The following is a 12,023-nucleotide window of genomic DNA, read 5'->3' on the forward strand; positions in this document are numbered from 1 at the left end:
GTATGAGTGTGAATGAGTGAGTGTGGATGTTTCCTAGAGATGGGTTTTCGGCTGGATGGGCATCCGGTGCATAAAAACGTGCTGGATAAGTTTCGTGGTTCATTCCGCTGTGGCGACCCTGGATTAATAAAGGGACTAAGCTGAAAAGAAAGTGAATGAATGAATGAATGTTTCCAAACACTAGTATTTACTATAGTATTTCTTCATGTAACGTAATAGCTTATACAGTATATACTGCCTCAATGACAGGCGAATATATGTTAGTGCTGTAGAAAACTCGGTCCTCTCAATGATATAAGAATCATCCCCAATTTATGTGGTTATTTTCTATTCATATCTCCTTTAAATTATGTTATAAATTGCAAAAATACGGACTGTCCTGTGTCTCCCATTCAGTTTTTTTTTTTTACTTCCTGCCCTCCATCTGAATTTCGCACTTCACCAGAACCACGTAATTGCAAACAACCAATTGGCAGTTTTAATTTTTTACAAAAGGGGTTGAGCTTCTAAAGACCTACCCTGTCTTGATTCAAATTATATCACACATTAAACAAAAGTGCACATTTCAAATCACTTTATGACACCTTTAAGTACCCACATACTATTTTTTCGGACCTGTATAGGGGAGACTAGCCGAATTTTAAGAATATCATCTTTTATGGATGGTGAGACCGAACGGATTGTCTTCACTAGTGGAGAGAATGTTTGGATTTCACATTGGAGAATCAATATCTCAGATGTGTAAAACCTTAGAGAACACAAACCCAAACGCTGCTCCTGCAAGACAACACTTTTTCAGGCTAAGAGATACTATTTCGCAAGACAGCAAAGAGAATTCGACCAATCTGCTTCACTATTCATCTAAGAAGAGTTGAACTCTGGAGAAATAACGAGTTTGCAGTTGTTTATTTGAGATTTGCTCGTAACTCTGTATCTGCCATTCATGAAATATTTCCTCAATTGAGAAACAAGTCTCAATGCATTGACAGGTTTTTAATTGCAGTCCGTGTTCTAGTTGGATGCTGTAAAATATATTTGTAAACCAAAAATTTTATATTTTTTGTAATTTATAGATCCTTTATTTTAACTTTAAAACAAATTTAGATGTTGAAAAGTTTGAAAAAAAAAATCTATATTGATATATTCTGGAGTGGTAATGTAAATCCAGCCTGATCTCACAAGGAAACGTAAATATTTTACGTTTTGTCAGTTTAGTGGCTAATTAGTACAAATTAGTACGAGTTCAGTCATACAAAAATGTGCGATTTTAAAAAGGAGGCGTGGCACCCAACCCCACCCCAACCGTCATTGGGTGATAAGCAAATCGTACTAAACTGTAGGAATTAGATTGTATGAATTCATAAGAATTAGCCACTGAATCAAAAAGTTATGAATTGCCGTGGGATTGCATTGTGTAAATCACAGTAAAAAAATGGTAATGAACTGCCAATACTTTTTCTGCTATTTTATGGACTTAATTCTCTACAGTTTATACTATTTCTTATCCAATATATTGTTTCAAATGACTAAAACGTTAATTAAAGTCGCTTTGTTCAACTGTAGAGTTGAATTTTCAACATCAAAAGTCGACAGAGCAGAGATCGGTGTCCCATAATGCAGTTCATCATAATCTGATGATTGATGTATTGGCATCATCGTGTAACCGAATAATCTTTGAATTAGGGTATACTCCATTCAGCCATTTTTGTTTTTCAGCTTTGACTCTTTGGCGCCATCTTGTGACTGAATAATGTGCAGATTAGTGTATACTTCATTCAGCCATTTTTGTTTCTATCAGCTTTGCGATGTATACCCTTTGGTGCCATCATCTGACTGAATAATGTGCAGGTTAGTGTATGCTCCATTCAGCCATTTTCATGTATGTCAGCTTTGCATTGTTGACAGTTTGGTGCCATCTTGTGTCTGAATAATGTGTAGCTTAGAGTATGCTCTATTCAGCCAGTTGTGTTAATATTAGCTTTGTGTTTTTGACTGTTTGCTGCCATCTTCTGACTGAATAATGTCCAGGTTAGTGTATACTCCATCAGCTGTTTAATTTTCTGTGAGCTTTTTGTTTTTGACTGTTTGGTGCCATTTTGTGACTGAATAATGTGCAGGTTAGTGTATGCTCCATTCATACATTTTAGTTTTTTTTTTTTTTGTCTGCTTTGCATGTTTGACTGTTTGGCGCCATCAGGTGGCTGAATAATCTGCAGGTTCATTTGTTCTCCATTCAGCCATTTTCATTTCTTTCAGCTTTGCGTTTTTGACTGTTTGGTGCCATCTTGTGACTGAATAATGTGCAGGTTAGTGTATACTCCATTTAGCAATTTTTGTTTCAGTCAGCTTTGCATTGTCAACTGTTTGGTGCCATTTTGTGACAGAATAATCCACAGGTTAGTGTATGCTCCATTCAGTCCTTTTCGTTTATGTCAGCTTTGTGTTTTTGACTGTTTGGTGCCATCTTATGAATGAATAATATGCAGGTTAGTGTATGCTCCATTCAGCCATTCACATTTTGGTCAGCTTTGTGTTGTTCACTGTTTGACGCTATCTTATGACTGAAAAATATGCAGGTCAATGTATGCTCCATTCAGCCATTTTTGTTTCTGTCAGCTTTGGTTTATTGACTGTTTGGCTCTAACTTTCGACAAAAAAATGTGTAGGTTAATGTATACTCCATTCAAACAATTTCATTTTGGTCAGCTTTACATTTTTGACTGTTTGGCGCCATCTTATGGGTGAATAATCTGCAGATTCATGTATTCTCTATTCAGCCATTTTCTTGTCTGTCAGCTTTGCATTTTTGACAGTTTGGCGCCAACTTGTGCTTATATAATGTGTGGTTTAGTGTATACTCCATTCAGCCATTTTTGTTTCTGTCAGCTTTGCTTTATTGACTGTTTGGCTCCACCTTGTGACCGAATAATGCGCAGGTTAACATATGCTTTATTCAAACATTTTCATTTTGGTCAGCTTTGCATTTTTGACTGTTTGGTGCCATCTTGTGGCTGAATAATCTTCAGGTTCATGTGTTTTCGATTCAGCCATTTTCATTTCTGTCAGCTTTGCGTTTTTGCCTGTTTGGCGCCATCTTGTGATTATATAATGTGCAGGTTAGTGTATGCTCCATTCAGTCATTTTCGTTTATGTCAGCTTTGTGTTGTTCACTGTTTGGCAGCATCTTGTGACTAAATAATGAGCAGGTTAGTGTATGCTCCATTCAGCCATTCACATTTTGGTTAGCTTTGTGTTGTTGACAGTTTGACGCCATCTTATGACTGAATAATGTGCAGGTAAGTGTATGCTCCATTCAGCCATTTTTGTTTGGCTGTCAACTGTTTGGTGCCCTTTTGTGTCAGAATAATCCGCGGGTTAGTGTTTGCTCCATTCAGTCCTTTTCGTTTTTGTCAGCTTTGTGTTTTTCACTGTTTGGCGCCATCTTGTGACCAAAAAATTAGCAGGTTAGTGTATGCTCCATTCAGCCCTTTTCGTTTTTGTCAGCTTTGTGTTGTTCACTGTTTGGCATCATCTTGTGACTAGATAATGAGCAGGTTAGTGTATGCTCCATTCAGCCATTCACATTTTGGTTAGCTTTGTGTTTTTAAATTTTTGGCACTATCTTGTGGCTGAATAATGTGCAGGTTAGTGTATGCTTAATTCAGCCATTTTTGTTTCTGTCAGCTTTGTGTTTTTGGCTGTTTGGCGCCATCTTGTGACTGAATAATGTGCAGTTTAGTGTAAGCTTCATTTGGCCATTTTTGTTTCTGTTGACAGAACAGAAAACAGGTGACGGAGTATAACACTGCAATAAATTGCACAATAATCAGACACCAGATGGTGCCAAACTGTCGAAAAAGCAGAGACAGAAACAAAAATGGCTAATTGAAGCATACACATACCTGTGAGTTATTCAGACACAAATGGCGTCAAACAGTCAGCAACACACATCTGACAGAAATGAAACTGGCTGAATAAAGCCTGTACTGACCCATGTAATAGTTATTCACAAGACCAAACAGTGTAAAACTTGGCATTACAGACAAGCAGATACATATGAATGTGGATGTAAATTCATGAATGGGAACGTATTCACTGACGGTAAAGGTGATTCAAAGTTCCTAGATAAGCTTGAGTTATTTAGAGGTTGTTAACTGGAAATAACATACCTTGGAATGTCACAACTGGCCAATCAGAATCAAGTACTCCAGACTGCTACGTGATAATCTGTGTTAACAACTGGCTGGATGCACATCATCCCTTACAAATCACTCAACCCCAACCCTGTCAAACTGGTTTCTCAAACACCACAGTGAGTTTAATAAACTAAAAATGGTCTCTGCAGTATTTCCAGATCTAAATCCAGCAGGGCGCCTATGGGATGCGTTTGGAGGTTCACATCACGAACGATCAGCCGACAAACCACAGGATGAAAAAAAAAAAAATCCCAATAAAAGTCAGCATGCACCATGCTTGCAATCCATTTCTTCCGTGCTGCTGTGGATAGCGGAGCGAAATGGGATATTAAATCCAGCTCCATCACATGCAGTTGTTCATAAAAGACTGAAAGCTGTCAAAAGCATGCGTCGGGGGATTGTTCTCAGATAAAATGCTTTGTGTAAAACATGCCGACACCTGTGCAGTATTCAGACATAATACCCAGCATAGCGAGCGGAGCGTATGCTACACAACAAAAAAGCCTGAGATGTGAAACGCTGCCTGTGAATGTTTGGCCGGCGCTGTGCTCTTCTGTTATTGCGTTTGCTCTCTGTGTGTGTGTGTGTGTGTGTGTGTGTGTGTGCTGTCAGACAAGGCCTCGTACCCTCTCAGACGGCCGACAGGTGGCCTGTCATGGGCTCCCGTATGTGCCGCAGACAACAGAATGAGCTCGCATCTGTCTGAATAAACTTTTACCACAAGAAGATCAAGAACCATCATGAAAAATAATAGCGGTGATTACATGTACACTGAATAGTTTTCTTTCATCAAGCTTTTAAACCTGATAAAAGGCTTTCCTTTATGCATCTTGTTTCACAATAATGTATACAGTTGAATTCTAAAGTTTTTTCTTTTTCAAATATTTCCCAAATGATGTTTAACAGAGAAAAGCATTTTTCACAGTATTTCGTATAATATTTTTTCTTCTGACCAAGCCTCGGCTCGCCCATTGGCATTTCTGTGTGGAGTTTGCATGTTCTCCCCATGTTAGCATGGGTTTCCTTCTGGTGCTCCGGTTTCCCCCACAAGTCCAAAGAAATGCAGTGAGAATATTGTAAGATTAGACAGAAGACATTTTTGTGGACCATAAAACAAGTCAGAAGTGTCAATTTTTGTATATATATATATACAGGGCTTTACATTAACACCCGCCAACCTGCCAAATGTGGGTAGATTTCTGCTCTGGCGGTTTAGACAGACACCTCCACTAGCCACTTTGGCTGGTTGGAAATCTGCTACAAAGTGCAGACATCCCAAGCCTCCTGGAAGTTGTGGGAGTATCCCCCAAATGCATAGAGACTCCGGGATGGCCGCAAATGAATGATAATCTCCCAGAAATGATCCCGCCTGGTTTTTAAATAAGTCACACACACCCCTCTCTACCGCATCTCTCCCAGCTTTCAGACACGCCGCTCCCTAACTCAACTACAATTTTATATGTATGCATATACAATATATTTTCCCAACAAGAAAAGTGTGGCTTGTGAAAATGGTGAGTGGCTAGCAATGTTGGAAATCTAATAGGCACAGTGGCTGGTGACCAAAAAAGTTTATGTCAAGCCCTGATTGTATGTATTTATCATGATGGTAGGGTTTCTGCAGATTACATCAAGTAAAATTTAAGACTAAGACCTTTTAACACCATTCTAAATGAAATTTCTGACTTTAACAGCATTTTTCCTCAAATGCTAAGGATGCTTTATTAATGGCCTGGTTGTGCCAAAGGAAAAGCACTTTTTTTTTACCTGCCCTATCTGAAAAAAAAAAAAAAAAGTATTTCTTAACCATATTTTAAATAATGTGTCAAAACAAGCATTTTTTTCAATATATATTTTTAAAAAGTTGTTTTAAAAATTATAAGAAATTATTATAAATACATTTACATGGACATTGTAAATTTAAGATGCAATTAAAACAATTTAAGACCTACAAAACATTTTGAATTTAAGGCCTAAAATTTTTGAGTAAATTTAAGACATTGTAAGACTCCACATAGATACAATTTAGTGAAAATTTGGAATCTGATGATTCAAAGAAAACATAAAAATACTGACAAATGTTTGAGTTATTGAATATATTTCTACCAGAAAGACTTTAGGAGGCAGATAAATGTTTGAACATTTATTGTGAATTGTTTGGAAGGACATCCGCTGCGTAAAACATATGCTGGAATAGTTAGCAGTGGCGACCTCTGGAATAGAGAGACTAAGCCGAAGGAAAATGATTGAATGAAAATATATTTAGACGAGAGTTTTAGCAAATATATGGATGGAACATGAGCTTTACTTAATAGTCTATTGATTCTGGGCACATCAAATCATATATCAAATTAACAGTTATGACCCAAGCAATGTATTCTTGGATTTTGCATAAGATATACCCCTGCAGCATAAGTTTCAGTGATCTGGGATCACAAATAATGTTATAATTATTATTTTACAAAAGGAAGTTGAGTCTTGCTTAAAGCTATACATTTTGTTATAGTTTGTCATTAAAAAAATATTTAGGCAGTATTTTGCCTTTCATATCAATAAAATATTTGACAAAACATTTTCTAAAACATTGCCGCATAAGAAGTTTCCTCCAATTATTTTTCTTCATTGTTGTTCATGACATCTCTTCAAATCAATTTCATTTCAATCAATTTAGCTTAAAACGAGACAAAAGAAGAAAGAATAATCATTCTTAATTGTATAAGCTTTCTTTAGCAGTGTTTTTACGTAATATACTTTTTTTTAAGGAACCGTGTTTCCTCACTATTCTTTTCATTAAAGAAATCTTAATTGTGTTTTAAACATAATTTAATTAATTTGTCACATAGAGGTAACGGAGAAAAAACACTGAAACTCTGAAAATAAATGTAATTATTTCTTCATAGTTTTGTCTTGCTTTGAGAACTGAATGCTTTAATAATGAATTACGTTAAAAACATGTTGTTAGAGAACCTAAATCTGGTGACACTGAAATAATGACTAAAGTCTCAAAGTAGTCATCTCAAGTAAAAAATAACTCTTGATGACAAACTTTATAAAGTGTAGATTCTTCAAGTCTACAATCAATTTACTGCAATTTAGTTGAGAGAATTCTAAACATAGATTTCTATCAGCGTATGCAAACCGGCAGCGCAAGTCTGAGCTACGACTCAGACCACTGTTCATATTTTTGCAATGCCACAGAGCACTATCTGATTAGTTTATATAATATTAGACCTACGTTAGTTTATATAAAGGTGGCAGGCCTTTTTTACATAGATCTACCAATTACCTGTGATGTTATTTTAATGACAAATGTCGTGAGTGCAATATTAGAAGTCGAGATCACATTTATGTAATAGTCTACAGCATGCAAATCTCTTTGCTTGCGCACAGATTTTCCCTGCTCGTGCATAATTCTTGTACAGCACTCCCCTCAAATATACGCTGCTCAAGTGCAGATCTTCTTGTGCGCTCTCAAATAAACTCTGCGGAGCGTTTTAGTGCGTTTATGTAATGAGTATGTCTCCAACATTTATTAGATTGCTAGGAATATTTATGAATGTCTCCAACAGACCTACAGAGTGGTAATAATGCATCCTGAAGTTAAGTAAAATGGCTATACGTCATGTTTGCTGGCCTCACGAATTACGCACATGTCAGTCAGTCAGTTAGTCAGTCAGCACGTCACCTTAAAGGGCTAAAAAAATGACACACAGCACTACTACGGTTACAGAAAAGTTTGCGTTGTTATAATTCATCTACCTTTTAATACGATTTAGTGCGATTATTACCTGCTATAAAAAAAAAAAAAACATGACTGAATGTTTTGAATGAAAAGCTGTAGTCGTGGCGGGATTAATTTTGGCCTGGCGCCCTGCCATTAAAGAATGAATGTAGCGGAAACCAAATGTAACCCTCTCTAGCTGGGTACAAACAAAACTATATAGGAGCCCTGGTATCCCAGCGGAAGTTTTTCCAGCCTCCACCACGGCGACTGAAGCTCTGCACAAGACTCTTGGCCAGCGGAGAAATTGAAATGGTCGTGCCCAACTGAGTCTGGTTCTCTCAAGGTTTTTTTTCTTCACTCCCATCAGGTGAAGTTTTTTTTCCCTCTCTGCTGTCGCCACTGGCTCGCATGGTTCAGGATTGGTAGAGCTACGCATCGATGAATTTGCTTTTCAGTGTTTGAACTCTCAGTAATGGTTAAATCACACTGAACTGAGCTAAACTGAACTGAACTTAAACACTAAAAACTGAACTACCCTGTTCCAGTTACTATGACCATTTATGTGAAGCTGCTTTGACACAATCTACATTGTAAAAGCGCTATACAAATAAAGCTGAATTGAATTGAATTGAAAAGTAATATGAAATAACTGGTCCTTTCCCAAAAAAAAATTATAGCAGTATGTACTACAATGAACTTTTATTTAGCGCGGTGCCTCCAAATGTAGAAACCTTTACTTCCCAAATTGAGAAATATAAAGAACACTGACAATAAAAGTGCTATCTAACCTTCAGGTTTATTCAAATAAAAAAAATAATAATATAAATAAAATGAATAGATAAATAAATAAAATTAAGCTCAAATGAGTGTATAAATACAAAGTATATATATATATATATATATATATATATATATATATATATATATATATATATATATATATATATATATATATTATATATATATATATATATATATATAACCCACAAATTCAATCCAAATGTCCTTCCAATCGACAGGATGAAAACTAATTCACGAGTCACTTCACTCTCCGCACTCGGCAGGGAAAACAGAACACATCACAATCCTTCTCACGCGTTCCTTTTCGAACACTCCTTTTTCAGTTTTTTGCTCGTCCACTCCTGCGCTCCTCACTTCCCCACGAGAGATTTTTCTATTTCTTCCTCCGCTCTCTCTCTCTCCTTTTTTTTCGTTGCTCCCTCATTTTACATTAATGTCCTGCACCAATGCAAGTACATACAAACATGCTTAACAGTTCTTTAAAGCTTAAATATATACACATTTTCTTTTACTAGAACACAAAGAATAAATCAAAATAAAGAGAAAATAATAATCAAAACATATTTACAAAAAAAGAAAATAAAAATAAATCTCTGTTCCCTGATTGTTGTCTTCTTTATTTATTAATCAGATTTATCAAGGGCTACACCATGTGTATATATATATATATATATATATATATATATATATATATATATATATATATATATATATATACAAATCACAAGACAACTTTTCAATTTAGCTCAAGATTTAGTTTCTTGAGATCTCATTGCCCAAGATCTCATCACACCCCTAATTAGCCAGCACATATTTGTCGGTTCTCAAAAATGTATCCCTGTGCACATTTTCCCAAAGAGCCTGTGTTGCAACCCAATTATTCCTTACTTAACTTGAGGTAAAGCTCAAAGGTCATTTTCACACTATAAGCGAGTCTATTTGGTATTCATTCAGACGGCTTCTATCTCCCCGTGAGCCCATTAATTCCGGCTTAACCGAATTTGTCGTGTGGTCAATCTGACACCTGCGTCGCTCCATCAGAAACCGCCGAGATAAGACAGATCAGCAGTCGGTCCGGCCCGACTGATGCATGTTCACATCCGCCGTCCTGACAAATTACACTCGCAGTCAGTCAATATCTCTGAGAGCCATTCAACATAATGCAAAATTCATGACGGCGGAAATATGCTATACATAGAGCCAGAACGGAGGAGGAGGTCAGTTATGATTTCATGTCAGGACAGAGATTCCCTGACTATCCCATCCTGAAAGGCCCATTCAGTAAAATTTACATTATTGAATAGGGGAAAAGCAGATGCGAATGCTTTAGTGCGTCTGCAGAAAAAAAAACAAAAAAAAAACTCTCTCGGGGATACATTATTGAGCCGCTCTGAAGTGAAAGATTTACCTTCAGATTCGTTTTTGTATCCGTGTCCCATGATACCGGGCTGCTTAGGCAGCGCTTTGTTCTGTCTGATGTGATTCTGTGAATGGAGTTAACAGACATTTGTCTATCCTGATGGGAATTGTTACTTCAAAATCACAGTTAAATGGACCGGAGGGACCATCTTATCTCACGCCTTTGTAATGGAATGGAAGTTTTACAGTGTTGTCGGAGGGGACAGTGTCGAACGGGGCCATAATAATAATGACTTCTTTCACAAATGGGTGCGTGTCGTTTTTTTGTCGTCTGGTTATTAAGCTGGAATTACTAGCTGTTCATCCTCTGGGGTTATTAATGATCTGGCACTGATGTACTTGATGTTTTTTGGGTGCATCTTTATGTAAGTCTGCAACACCTTGGTTTCCTCTAGAAAAATACTCACAATAGGTCACACTTTATTTTGATGGTGTAGAAGTCCATTCTATTGGCCCAACAATGGAATTCCATGAATGGTCGAAGATTAAATGCATGTAAGCCTTTTCTAGTGCTTCTTAAAAGATTTCTTTAGTTATTGGACTTTATTTATATTTGTTTTTCAGCTCTGAATTTAATCTGACTCCAATTTTAAGTGACCGTCAAATTTAGACTGTATTTCTAATTGTAAGAACGGATCACATTCATCATTTATGACTCAATTTAGAGTTTTGATCTATATCTGATCCCTTTCTCTTAGGCCCTGTTTACACTAGTGCGTTTTAGTTTTAAAACGGCGTTTTAGATCAAAAACGATCTGCGTCCACACTAGCGTTTCACCTAGCATCTCTGAAGATATCTCCGTCCACACTACGCCACCAAAAACGTATATCACGTGACAATTTGCGAACTCTGGGCATGCGGCTCTAGTATAAACAGAAAGCATGCGTCTCGCTCGGCATTTGGTTATTGTTAGACAACAAACGCGGCTGAACAATGAACATGATGGCAAAGAAAGCAAGAAAGGTAGTTTTGTGGACAGACGACGAGGTCGAGTTGTTACTAAACGTAACAAATGAATAACTGCACAATGACGCCTAAAACAGACAATAGTGCAAACAACGCTCCCATTTCTGTGCCCATGTTGTTGTTTTCAGTACTGTCTTCCGGTAGCGTTAAAGTCATGTGTTATAGTCATGTGATAGGAACTTGACGAATAAGGGAAGGATACGCAATGACACAAAAGCCCCAATCAGGTAGCGAATCTCAGCAGTCCCGCCTGTCTCCGTTGTCCCTCATTAACACTGAAACGGAGCAGCAGTGTTTTAGAATGAAAACGGCCTCTCCAGCATTTTCAAAACGTTCTGTTTTCGGCGTTTAGGAACTCCGGCATAGTGTGGACAGATGGCGTAACCATAGCAAAACTTATGCGTTTTAAAATGAAAACTCATTAGTGTAAACGGGGCTTTAAGTTATTAGTTCATTAGGGAACAAATGCCGCACAGAGACACTCTGAAGTTAGTCAGAGGATGTAGGGTTAACTAATGCTCAAATAGTCTGGTTGCAAACTGCTCACTCATCCTAAAAAAGTAGGTGATTTAGCCATTTCCATCCAACTTGCTATTATCAGCTGTTGGGTTCTATCCTCTTTAAGAGAAAGTGATGCAGGAGATCGCATTGGACTCTGGGATAAAAACAAAACAAGCAAAGAAGTAAACAATGCTCAGCGAGTGACCCATGTTGTTGTGCACAGATAACCTGTAAAACTGATCTTAAACTGATATTTTTCTGCTCCCAGTGTGGTAAGAAAGTTTAATCTTTGTTTTTGGATCCCTGTCGTGAAGTTTGAATAGTCTGTTTGAGATCACTAAGTGAAGTTAGCACCTAAGCGCCTAACATACATATACAGTTGAAGTCAGAATTATTAGCCCCCTTTGATTTTTAA

Source organism: Danio rerio, chromosome 6 (assembly GCF_049306965.1).
Source record: "Danio rerio strain Tuebingen ecotype United States chromosome 6, GRCz12tu, whole genome shotgun sequence".
In the NCBI taxonomy this organism is placed as follows: domain Eukaryota; kingdom Metazoa; phylum Chordata; class Actinopteri; order Cypriniformes; family Danionidae; genus Danio; species Danio rerio.